Source organism: Aulostomus chinensis, chromosome 24 (genome assembly GCF_037954235.1).
Source record: "Aulostomus chinensis isolate RoL2024-O1b breed Wild chromosome 24, RoL_Achi_v1.0, whole genome shotgun sequence".
NCBI classification, from domain to species: domain Eukaryota; kingdom Metazoa; phylum Chordata; class Actinopteri; order Syngnathiformes; family Aulostomidae; genus Aulostomus; species Aulostomus chinensis.
Genome location: NC_141343.1, coordinates 16,702,501 through 16,715,949, shown reverse-complemented (window position 1 = coordinate 16,715,949; position 13,449 = coordinate 16,702,501). Strand labels below are relative to the sequence as shown.

The following is a 13,449-nucleotide window of genomic DNA, read 5'->3' as shown; positions in this document are numbered from 1 at the left end:
ATCACACGTATTTTTTTGCACTGAACACTAGGGGGCATAACCTGGACACCTTGTGGAGTTGCTCCAGTCAGACCCATGAAAGGAGGCCTTACACACCCGCTAGCACAACCCTGCTTTTTAATAATTTGAAACAAATGAAAGAGTTGATGTCATCTGTCGTGAGGTCATTTCCAGGTCATAAACATTGATGTTTCCAACCTGCTGGATGCTTTCTGGATGCTAGAGTGTCTGAGTCATGAGGAAACAAATAGCAGGCAGAGTTTCGCCGCTGCTTTGTGTTCTTCACCGATTTTATCTGCTTGTTTACTGCAGATTCGTCTGACTGATTCGACGACTTCATCCACATAAACATGTTTTTTATTTGGTCTGCCAGCTCGTTGCTGACTGGAGCTTTGTTAGGCTTCAGCGCTGGTGCTGGATGTTTGCTGATCTGGATCAGACGGCGGTGGGCAAATTTCCCTTGGGTTGTCAAAAAAATGTCACTGGTTTCATCAACAGTGAGAATAGAGAGCAGCCAACGCCACATTCTGATTGGCACGCTGGCAACGTGACGAAGGCTCAAGTGCTCCAAATAGAGAGCGAAATGTGAAGTCTCACAAACCCAATGAGAAACGAAGCTAAACGACCTCTGGAACGCCGGCTGGCAGCTCCCTCAGGGCCGTCGCACTGTCTTTCAGTTTGTCCTTTGCGTCACAAACCAAACCGGAAGCGGCGTCCACATTGTTTCAGATGTTGCTGGACGACTTTTGTCCGTAGACGGGAGGGTCGGCATGTCTCAGAAATGCCACGACAGAATTTCTTATAATTTGCCGGACATCAGGGTGAACTGGTGAGGTCTTGCTGGTCCAGCGTCACTGTTCATATTTCATGCTTCTACCTGCCACAGAAGCAGGGACAAAAAGACCTTACAGGACATTCATTGAGGTCTTCAGAGCACCGGCGGGTTTCCAGAGGTTCAGAAGGAGCTCTTAGATCCAAATGTGCTGTAAACTGAGTCTGCTGATGTGATGTTACACAACCACGCATCTGTCACCAGGTGTTTATGGCTCGCTCAGGTAAGCTCCCACCCTCCTGGGTTCATGACCTCTTACCTCGGCTTCCATCGTCAGCGTGTGATGGATTCTTTGTTAAATCGAACCCAAACTGACAGGAATCTACGACCCGGCTAACCGTCTCTTCTATTTTATCCCCATCTATTTTCCTCCTCTTCCTATATTGGGCACATCGATCATCCTGCCGTGAACGCCGCGCTGGCGAGGGAAACGCTCAGGTGTTTGTCCGTGTCAGTGAATGATGCGTGCAACCCTGCAGTGTTGTTTGTTTGCAGGGGGAGTGTGGGAACACGAGTCAGGTGTCAAGTTTAGCCTCGGATCGACCCAACCTGGGAATGATCCGGTCCCAGCAGGGGAAGCCAAAACTGCTCGTCTGTATATGTTTGTGTGTGTGTGTGTGTGTGTGTGTGCTCGCATGTGTGTGTGTGTGTGCGTGCACGTCTAACCCGAGGATGACTCACAAACCCATCTGGCAGCCAGATGCACCAGTGAAACCTCTGCTGGCTCCTGCCCTTCCTCCTGTTAGTTCCCTTAGTTAACCCGTGACCTCTGACCCCGGGGCTCTGGCCTGGGTGGTTGTGTGCGAGTGCTTCGATAACGCCGTGGCTTGTTTGTGTCTTCCTGCTTGAGTTAGCGGGGAGGTCGTGATCTTTCTCGGAGGTCGTGAACTCTCCCTTGGTGACCTCCGGAGTTCAAGTTCACTAATTGGCCGTGTTCCCACTTAAAGCGCCTCCGTCTTTACGTCTCCAGCTCAGCTTTCCTGCCACCTCATACATAACGACTACACCAGATAGTCCCGGGCTGCTTCCAGGGGCTTCACCAGACACACACACACACACACACACACACACACACACACACACACACACACACACACACACACTCACCTGGTGGATGATTGGATCTACTGTTACGTATCTGGCGCGTCACTAAGCTTCACTGCGCGTTAACTTTCTTGTGTTTGCAATCAAGTAGCAGGTTTTCATCAGCAAACCACAGAAGAAGCTCTGATAGCTGCAGGTTCACCTTAAGAGTGCACAGGTGTGAGACCCAGAGGACAGGTGTTGGCTCTGACCGGGCCCGTCAGGTACATTTCAGCTTGATGCGGGCGCCATTCTTGACAAGGTTTCTGATTCTACCAGGGGCGCCGTGGCGTGTTCTGACAGTGTGTCCACCCCATGAAGAATAAGGGTATGGTCTATTTTTTCAGGACGCCACATCAAGCTGTGATGAGCAGATAGACAGGAAGTCAGACATAGGAACAAAAGAGAATCCAGCCAATTTTCAAAATAAAACACCAACTCGACATGTGACAGTTTGTCAACACATCAACAATTTTGACTCGCTCACATGAGGAGAACCAGAGTAGAGACCTGAAATCTCTCTTTCTGTGTTTGCCTTGTCAGATCTGAGCCTGGGTCACTGGCATACCAGCTCTTTATTTTCTGCTTTCAAAATAAAAGCTCAATTTATCACTTTTTATTAGCGCGGTTGGTCGGCACTGCTTTGAGAGCGTCTCTGACCTGAAGTCAGGTAATTCTGTTGCTGGGTTGCTGTTAGCAGCTCAGCTAACCACTCGCCCGTTTCCACTGATATTACTTCTTTATGCTGCTGGTCTCCTGAGTTAATCGACTGTAAACTGTCCGACTTTAAGTTTTCGACAAAACAAGGAATAAAACTGCCATCACGACAAAAAGCTACATTCCAGGAGAAAACCATCGATCAATCACTGCACCGTTGAAGTCAAAGGAGTGTTCCTGGAGGCCATTCCTGCAAGTACCACGATTATGAGATAATTGGGAGACACATTATGGAAACTTAATGAGGATAATGTCTTAAGTGCAGCCATAATGTTGCTGCATGTTTAGAACAAAGAGCATCTTTCACAGTGGTAACACACAGGCCATTCTTTACAGATGAAACACGTGTTTATTCCCTGTCAAATATTTGTCCGACACCAAGCCGAAGCCTTACCAGTAAATCATCAAAGTAATTGTTCTCCCACTACCAGTAAACCATCAGCGCTACAAGACAACAGAGCTGTAATTCTATCTATTGTTCAGCCAAGTGTTCTGATTTCAGCCCCGCAGAGGACCAGAGTGTGTGTGTGTGTGTGTGTGTGTGTGTGTGCGCGCGGCCAGGACGGCCAGCCAACACACTCTTTTCTGGAGCCTTGTTCTCTTTTTGTGTACTTGAATTTGTTGGTGTTGCTGGTTTGTCTGGATCTCAGAATGGAACTGAAGGCTTTTTGACAGCGAGGCAATGACAGGATCCGTAAATATCCTCCAAACCTCTCTCTCCCTCTCACTCCCCATCGCCATGCTCTTATTTTGAAGGAGGCCAGCTGGATCGTATTCATCAATATGCATGTTCTCTTCTCGCTATGCTCACACATACAAACAGACTCTGAGTTGAAACAAACCACAGAACCACCACAAACTACAGCCAGATTGTAATCTGCTGGTTACCTGGAGGATGTTTGTCCGTCTGGACGCGGCTCAGGACTCTAGTCTGGCTCTTTCAGGAGCAGGAACAAGGAGACTAATTATTTCATCACCATATTTATTATCTAATGTGACATCCAGGGATTCCGTCAGTGTGTTTAAACCTCAATCGCACCTGAAGGAAAAGACACAGGAACAGGATTTTTAACGTAGATGCTCACATGACCTGCACGTGGGTCCTCTGGAGCATTTAGAGTAGTAGATTTCCAAGTCCAGTACCCCTGCACCCCCCGGTTCTGAGATAAAGCAGCTGTCCAGTGACCAGAGGGTGACTGGTTTGATCCTCACGTCCCCCAGTGGCCGCGTCTACATGCTCTTGAGCAAGATACCAGGCCTTAGGCAGCTTTAGGGCCAGACCCAACAACTCTGGAGGCCTGTGGCAGGAAGGAGACCTCCAGGAGATCTGTCAGATCAATGATCCGCTGTGGCGACACCTAGTGGGAGCAGCCAAAACCCCCGAGCCCTCCAGCAACCTCCCGTGCCCCTTCTACCTCCACAGGAGGTGCTAGCACCACTGGCGGCTGGGCTAGCACTGCTAACGTGCTAGCTTTGAGGAATCCCTCAGGACTGATGCACTGCATCATGGAATATTCTATGAGGTCAACAGTCTGACTACTGGCGCCCATGTAAATGAGGTTACCGATCACTGACCCTGAACACGTCATGCTTCAGAGGAACAAACGTAACCCTGAGTCACACCTGTGTTGGTCCACACAGACCACCAGCCCCTGCCCTTCTTCTCATGGTGACCAGGACAAAACAGATGTTTGTGTTAGCCCCAGACTCATGACGCTGGCAGAGGAGGAGAAGATGTTCTCTACAGGAATACGTGTTGATCAGAGATGCAGTCATCAGTTCCTCAACGCTGAGATCTTTCTGACACGGCCATGAACCAGCTGTAATGCTCTTCAGATGACGAGGAGAGCACCGGGGCGGGGGTGAAAGACGGAGAGGAACAATACAAATCTGCCATGCAGATGTCTCTCTCTCTCTCTCTCTCTCTCTCTCTCTCTCCGCCCGGTTCCCAGAGAGACACCCCTCAGGCCGGTGCGTCCAGCACACCCACGGTTTTGTCTTTCTGGTCAACACGTGGGATGTCGTTGACAGTAAAGCTGTGTGTTGACAGCAAAGGAGTAACGAGAATGCGTTTCATGGGTGCTACTGTCACCGCGTGGGACTGAGGCGGAAGTCGCGACCAGTTCTGTTTGTGTTGACGTGAACTGGACGGAGTAAACGGCAGGTACCCAGGGTGAGATCGAGGACGACATGAGGGGAAGAGAGATGGAGGGAAAGAGGAAATTAAAGGTTGTATCAAGGCGGAATGAGCACATTTAAGAGCATTAAAAGGTGGACATCCAGAAGTTAAAAATGGCAGAACGGCGGCAATATGGATGAGACTTTTTAGGGAAGTCTCTCGTTCACAGAGCCATGCTAGCTAGCTTAGCACAATGAATGGTAGCAGGTGGGTAGTGTTAGGATAGCGGCATGAAAATTCGATGCATTTTTCCCTGTGCCGGCAGGAACATTCCTACTGCCAGGACCACTTGATTGCCACTACGCTTAACCTGGGACTTCCCTGGAAGGCAGAGAGAGCAGCAGCGATGACGACATCGCAAGTGACAGCATGTAGAGGTCAGCCGTCGTCAGTATTCCACGCCAAATTAATGACGTCCTGACCCTAAAATGTTCGTCACCTGATGTAACAACCTCGACTCAACCCAATGTACTGGTTGGTGTTCCAGAAACGAGCTGACGAGTACCTCTTGATCTGGATGTTAACTGTTGTCTCATTACAATCATCTGAGCCTACCGGGACCACAGAGCGCTCGTCTCCCCCACGATTCCCTGAAGCCTTCTAACGTATGTTTTTAGTTTTCAGTATAGAAGCCGAGTGATGAGTCACAGAGTCACAGACAATTTCATCTGTAAAATGTATCAATTCCAGTTGCCCACAAGCATCCTTTCGCCTGACCGCCAACATTTTTTCCTCGTCACTCAGCAGAAGAATCTTCACCCGGCCTTGGATATTTTAGTGTAGAACACGGATGATATATTTTTTGGGATTCTAGACTAAATACGACCACAGAAAACTAAAAAGCACAAACTATTACAATGATTTGTGTGTGTCTGTGGTCTGACAGTTGTGCGATCGGGTCTCTGTTCTGATATTTTCATCAATTTCTAAGGTAATGTTTCATGGACTAGAGGTAAAAGCTTAGCTACATTACTTTTTATTTCAAGGACGTCTTTTTTCTCTTTAGTTTCTTAGGGGTTTTTAGTTTTTGGCATTACTTCACACGTCCTGGGTTTTTGCCTCAGTATTTGTCGATACTCCGGAATACCAGGGGTGACAGTCTTGGCCTTCTATTTCCATCACTTCTTTAAATAACAGGCACACGTTTCCTTCAGCATCATGGATGTTAGCTTTAGCTGGTGTTTCAACATCAAGACCTGAACTTAAACATCACAAAACATTATGTACTTGACCAGATTTGTTAAGATGTGGGCTGAGATTTGAGTAGTTTGGGGGCAAATCCACAAGAATATTCTGGCTGTGTTGTGTTTTCTGACATGTTGAGCTTAAACATGACGGACGGTCCTAGTCTGAGGTCATGGTGATGTTACTGAGTCTGTATCTAGGGCATGTCCACCACACCATATTTTATTTGTCATTGAAAATGTCCTTTTGCCACCAAACGCAGCTCCATGTTTCTTCATCCGTGCAGTAACTCTGCTGCTGCTCCAGTCAAACCTCGCTTCATCTCAGGTTTATTCAAGTAGTACACAACTCAAACTTTTTTGACATTTGTTGTTAGCACTAACAAGCAAGACACAACAACCAGATGCCAATATGTTTTCCGTTTGTATTTCAAAGAAAGCGCTTGATTTCTCTGCCATGTTGTTTATCCGCCCACTGTGGGACACTAAACAAGCCATCGGTCGCTGGAGACCTTTTGTCCGACCATGTGCCCGCATGGTTAACTGAAGCTAAACAAGCCCAGAACATGATCCGGGGGCTCCAGCAGCCCTAGTAGGAGGTTTGGGACCTGATACTGTTGATTGGAAGCCAAACAGGAAGTTTTGTGGAATGACATGTTGGCGAATTGAGAAATACTTGGGTTTGATTTGGCGTTACAGCTTCCATATGTGTCCTGCTTCCTCCATGAGGCTTGAGTGAACCCGCCAACAAAGTAAAATATACAAAAACTTTTTGAATTGAATTTATTCTAGCACAGTTTATGTAAAGTGTAGCTTAAAGGTCCAGTGTGTAGAACTTGGGATGGATATTTATGTCTGTAATGTACATGCAAGAGGCTGTGATGTTCTCTGCAAGATCAACCTGGTTCCAAGGACCCATGAAGGGCATCAGGGCAGCAAACCCTCCCACTCTTAAAAACTAACTTTTTTTAAATGATCCTTCAAGAGAATTCATTTCTGTGTTGTATTGATCAAGGATGGAGATGCGAAACAGCGAGAGATGCAGGATAGTGAGTGAAAACCAGATGAGGGCGATAGATACCTTGGTTCCATCATTTCGTGGGAAGGTCCCATCACGGATATCCAAAGGGTTGCAAAACCTGAGACAGTTGACGTGCGTCCTGTGTGGCGAAATGATGTCCGACCACCTGGAAGGCAGGATGCACAGGATCATGGTTACTCTGGTGATGCACCACAGGCCAGAGCACCAAATATGACGGCACAACTCTGTTGCATGTGTCATAAATTAAAATGTTGCCATGGTTTTCAGGCATGATGAAGCTTAATAGAACCCATAACAAAGTGAACAAAGAAAAAGTCAGAACAAGGGACAAGCTGAGTGGCGCCAACACGGAACAGCAACACTGGTTCTGATTCCCAAAGTGGCCTTTGGTAAGGTTGGACCCCCGCTGGTCAACTGTTCAGGGAGGACGGGTACTAGGGGATGTAAGTCCTCGCCATCAGGTAAAGAAGATCAGGGCAGCTCCACACGTGACAGAGGAATCATGGGGTGGTCTGGTCCACGCAGAGCGGTAGAGGTGGCAGAGCAACAACCAGGACAGCTTGGTAGGGCAACTGACAATGTAGGATTTTGTAGAAAAATGAGGGAAAAGGGAAGAAGAGATAAAGACACAGAAGGAAAGTGTGGGAAATGAAGAAGAGGATGGTCAACAAAAAAAATGTCTTTTGGCTTTTAGTTTGTGTTAATCTACTTGAAGAGACTCTCCTGCCTATCAGTGACTCACACTTAGCTTTCCCCACAGAGGCATTTCCATCAGATGCCTTCTGAAATCTCCAAAGGGGCCCATACCAATTCTGTTGTAATGAAATCCGTCCAAACGGCTCCGCTACTTTTCTTACTCGCAAAAGCTTATTGAACTAAGTGGGATGGCGTGCATGTAATTGTGAGAGAATTGGTTTAGTCCCCCGTTGGCTTGGACTAGCATCGCTAACAAATGTTAACACCGGGCGGCTGCCAAGTCTCAAAGAGAACTGCTCTGGACGTCCCGTGAGGAGTTGTGGTAAGTCATCAGCAGAAAATACTCCTTAAACCCCTCAATCTTTAAATGCTAGATCTGGCTGAACTTCATCTTCCCTGAATTTTAAACTTTTATAGCTTGAAGCGTAAGAATAAGCGTGACCTGGAGGTTAAACAAACCATCCCAGTGAAAGCTGACTGAGCGTAGGCCGTCGTGATCCTTTCATCACTCGGATTCAGAAACATGTTTCACACCTTCAACCAGCCCAGAACAAACTATCGTCCTCTGCTCTTTGACACACTGGAAATACTATACGCCTCGCTTCAGGGCACCTGGACACGGACTGTTGAGGAATCAAAGTGTTTCTCTTCACTTTCTTAATGGTTTTTAATGTCCTCGCTTTTTGAATCCTTATTTAAAGGTCCAGCATGTTGAATTTGGGAAGGATTATTGGCATTACTGCAGTACAACATTCACTGCAGACCAAAAATGAGAAGAACCATCCAGACTGTCACCAGGTCTGTTGATGAGGTGGTGTCAGGTCCCGGACTGGCCCGCCAACAGCCCCGACATGCCAGCAATGAAGAAAAGATGAACTTGTTCTGATGCACTTCTTTGACTCAACTGCAGTGCCAACAGGACAAAGCGGTGGGCGGACGACTCTGTTCACAGTACCAGTTCCATCTACTCGATACCTACAAACGTATGGAACTGTTTGAACCTACTTCAGAACTTCCAAGCTGTCCTGGATGTTGCTCTGCCCTTTCCTTACAGCCGGAATCCTCGACTGCATCTTTTCACCTGATGCCGGGAAGTTTCACGAGGGGGACATAGCGTGCGGGAGGATCACTCTTTTCCCCCACTGAACAGGTACCAGAACCAGCCACAGGAGGCACTATTGGAATGTACAGAACCAGTACCCTTATGTGGCTTCCCACCCATGTGAATGGACACTCATCCAAGCCATAAGCATGGAGAACCGAACCAGGGCCCCCCTGTATCAGTAGACAAGGCAATCGACCCCCTGAACTACCTGGAGCGTTCAAGTTTTTCTACTTTTTTCTAAAATATGGCGCCAGTTTCTGCCTCAGCCGGTTCAGTATCTGAATCAATCAGTTCTCTGGCCAAACTATTTAAGGCAACGTGATGCCCAACTATAACAAACAGAGGAGAAGAAGATGGCGTTGTTTTGGCAGGCTACTGCCGTGGTGAGAGGCCTGGAAGAATTCCTCTCCGTTGGCAAGTTGAGTTTCTTACCTTACGAATGAGATGAGATGAGATGAGAATATATCATGAACGGTTCACTCAGGTGTAATTCGGCCGTACGTTTCAGCTGCTGCATGCCTGTTAACGTGGAACCTGCAGTAGATTCGAAGATGCTTTCACTGAACAGCAGCCCTGAAGTCACTAACTACACATCTTTGGTTTGTGGGATTTGCAGAGGAAAAGGATGGTTTGAACCTCTCCTTGACCTTCCTCTTTCCCCGAATCTCCTCCTTTGGATGTAGTCCTGGATTTGTCCAAATCAACATTTTCTTAGCCAATGAACTAGCCTCATAGCGTATAAAATTCACATCAGCGTGAATTACTGTCTGCTGGGATTCACGGCAGCGCTCTTCAAAAAGCCTCAGAAGGGTTTTGCCCTCTCGCTAACCTTCTTTTTCTTCCCGTACTTTTTTCGTCATGTTCTTTTGCCTCTTTAAACCTTTTCCCTCTTTCATATTTCAGGTACGTCTGTCATCAACCCATCCACGAGATTTCCCTTAAATACTCCCCTCCGTCCTTTATGTTACTTTCCAGCCGGCGATTCCCTTTCAACAGCGGGCCAGCGGCCCTTCACAATCGCTTTAGCAGAGACGATAGAGAGACCTCGACACATCTTAAAGCAACGATTGTGCGATGATTCTTTTTAAGAGATTTGTTGACAGAGTTACTTTAAGGGTTTTCTTGTTATGTCCAATTCTCAAGGACTATTTTCCTCTTGCATCAATAGAATTTAGCAACAAAGGAAAGAAGGACATTCATGTATTAGCACGTCGTTACGGCCGTGGCCAGTCAGTCTGGGAACTCGTAATAACCCTCCACTAATGACAAAACCACACACACACTTGCTGTATCACTTTCTATCAATTTCTTTGTAGCTGCAACTTATCTTCTCTTTCCTTCTCTGTCATTGATGGTAAAACCATCACCACCAAAGAGTCGCTCCCTCCGACAGCCCCGTTAAGAGGAGAAATATCACCGCCACTAAAACTGGACTCTGGTTTCAGCCGTGACACCGCACCAGAACACAGCAAATGTTCTGGCTTATTTAAATCTGGAGCAGCGATGCACCATTGGTGTTTATCAGGGCACTGACTCCTCAGCCTCGTATGAAATCTATATTATTGTGGTTATTTTCACTCTGGCCTTTCAGTGGCATATAAATCAGGGATGAAGCGTGGACCACCAACTCTGTGGTGGACTTGAAGTGCTGGCAGTAAGATCAAGAGAGTAACTCAGGGGCAAGTGGACTTCAAATATTCACGAGCTGTCTTTATCATTTAGCCCCGCCGCGTAGAAAATCCACTCTGGGTTTCAGTTTCCTGCTCCAGGACATTGAAGGAACGTTCATTCGGAGTCCCGTTCAGCTTTTTTAACGAAAACACAGATCGATTTTACACCACGTTCATGAGAAAGGTGTATTCACCTGAAGAGAGCATGTGTCTACTGAGACCTACACCCATCTTTACGTTTCAGACAGGGAGTCCAGGTCCTCGTCAGGTAGAAGGACTCTAGTTTGACCAAATATCTGCAGTCCATGCATGCAAATTGTCTCCTTTTGGTGTTTTTTTGGTTTTGCGTGCTGTCAAAACCTTTGTTCTTGCAAAAATCCAAGTCAGACTGCCAACTCTTTGCTTATTAACACTGTTCACTTTCATCTCAGCTTTGACTCTCTTAACATTCTCCCTCATTTTCTTCACCAGCGCAGCCTCTTCATGAAGGTCAGCTGCCATGTTCATTTACATCTGAATTCATGTGAGTTTCTCCGAGCCAGGCCTTAGTCAAGGTGTCGTGGTCACATATGTTGGGAGTCCTGATGGCGCAGAGTCTTCAACGTGAGATTACGGAGCCTGAAGTCTGGAGAGCATCTTGATAGTAATACAACGTTTACTGGGAACGTCCAGACTTCTGCCACAAAACCTAAAATTCCTAAAACATCTTATTGGTGCAAGATTTTTATCAACATGTCTTACAAAAGTCCAAAAGTAGAGTCAATTATTTCTGCGGTTTCTCCTTCCACCGCAAATATAAAAAGTAGGAAAAGTGATAAAAACAAGGCTTGTGTCCTGAACAGAGACGTGGAGGTGACGGCTCATCAGAACTGGGTCAGTCCGCTTGGAAAACACATTTTAATGTTTATAAAAACAACAGTGACTGTGGCAGGAAACTCAGTCCCCTCGAGTTCTTAAATGCACCTTTCCATCGCTGACCGCAGCCTTTGATAGATTTCATTTCGTCCATGAAAAGCAGATCAGAGTGTTGGCGAGGAGGCGGGCAGAAATGATCCTAATAATAGTTTTATTGATCGTTTAACGGCACACGCCAGAGCCCTGCGATAGCCTCCCAGAGCCTCATCCAGGGCTTGGATATTCATCTCACATTGAAATGAAACATCTGTGGAATCAATGATGTCGGTACTATCTGTAAGAAAATGAAACGATGTCACAGATATGGCGTTTGGGCTCAGAAGAGCGATGCGCAGCGGAGCCAGCGACATCGTCATTAAGAGTTTTTATACCTCACAAAAGGCCGGCGTTTGTTCCTGATTCCAGGATTTTGATATCAGATACAAAGAAACCAGAAGCACCACATCTGCGAACAATGATTACCAATGTTCTTTTCCATTCCCACCTCGAGCAGTCGCATCCAGGGACACTTAAAGAGACGGTGGCCGGCCAGAACGGTGACACAAGCATCAAACTCCTACAGAAATAAAAGAGAAAGGTTCTAGATTTTGCTTCAGCGACGTTTATATGCGCTAAACATCACCCTCTTCGCTCAAATTCTCCTCTAAGACAGTCGTCAGTTTTATTCAAGTTTATGGAGAGTTTTATAGTAGATAAAGTTTTGCGATTGATGACGTTATCGCTGCTGGAACGTGGACTAGGATGCTTTTATGTGGGTTGAAAAGGCAATGAAAATATTCATCATTGTACATAATGTCGCTGTGGTATTGTCACTGTGGTACTTATACGCATTCTTCTTGATTGTACCGACTAAGTACCTCATTCATAACCAGATACCACAGTAATAAAGGTTTTTGAAGCGACAGTAGGAGTCTGGTCAGGAAGGATCTTTGACGATGTCACGGTTGCCATGGGTTCCATCTGGCGGGTGGAGGTGGGCGCAGCCTAGAACCACGATTGCCTTCAACGTTCCACATCTTTCCCAGCAATAATTTACCTACCAGTACACTCAAGTACTCAGTAATAGCTGCCTCGAGCTCCTGGAGACGTTTTTTCACCTTTTCTTCACTTCTTAGTGACTCCAGAATGCAGAAAGATCCAGCCATGTTTATTTAGCTTGAAGCTAACAGAGCCTGACGGCTACCAGCAGCTGAAGTGTCCAGAACCCTACGTTCTCAGACTCTCCAGTTCGTCTGCTCTAATCCAGGTCCACTCAAGCCAACTTAATCGACACACTTGGTTCAACACCAGTTCACCGCAGCGCCGAGTGCTACAGCTAGTTGGTTTTTCGAGCTGTTTGAGCATGACTGAGGGCACGGCTCGGCTCTTGTCCTGGCATTTGTACTTCTGGACATTGCGTATCCTAGCAACCACCTGTAGAAACGCATCTACAAGACCTTCTCGACACTCCCAGGTGAGCGCTTCAGCTTTTACTCAACCATATTTAAATACTGCCGATTACTTCACATCGAGCTGCTCTAGAACTACACTCCTAGCCAGAACTTCCTGCGTCGGTGTTCCCACCGTGCTTCCAGAGTGGCGTCATGGCGATCGGAAGGAGTTAATAAAAACACAGGTACGATTCTCTCGTCTGCTCTTGTTTTCTTGAGCTCAGAAGGAAGCAGCAGAGCGATTTTCCATGGTGGCGCGCAGCGCGCGGTGGCGCAGCAGTGCCTGGATTTGGCCAGCGGGTGTGTTCTGGGGAGCCATGGGAAAGGAGCTGTAAAAGACCGGCCTGGACACACTACTGACAACACACACGGCTATTAAAAATACCTAATACAGGTATGTGTGTGTGTGTGTGTGTGTGTGTGTGTGTGTGTGAGTATGTGTGTGTGTGTTTGTGTGTGTGTTTGTGTGTGTGAGTATGTGTGAGCGTGAGTGTGTGTGTGTGAGTGTGTGTGTGTGTGAGTATGTGTGAGCATGAGTGTGTGTGTGTGAGTGTGTGTGTGTGAGTATGTGTGAGCGTGAGTGTGTGTGTGTGAGT

The 13,449-nt window shown here is 46.9% G+C and overlaps 1 long non-coding RNA gene across 1 annotated transcript in view; it reads right to left on the bottom strand.

Annotated features, from left to right (window-relative positions):
* Positions 1 to 7,163: 7,163 nt before the first annotated feature.
* The window catches only part of LOC147238959 (uncharacterized), an 8,719-nt gene continuing 2,433 nt past the window's right edge, over positions 7,164 to 13,449 (bottom strand). Inside the window, exons 2-3 of the long non-coding RNA XR_015111822.1 lie at positions 9,271 to 9,372; positions 7,164 to 7,182 (exon numbers count right to left, since the gene is read on the bottom strand). This is a non-coding gene — a long non-coding RNA (uncharacterized LOC147238959). The remainder of the gene's footprint in view (positions 7,183 to 9,270; positions 9,373 to 13,449) is intronic.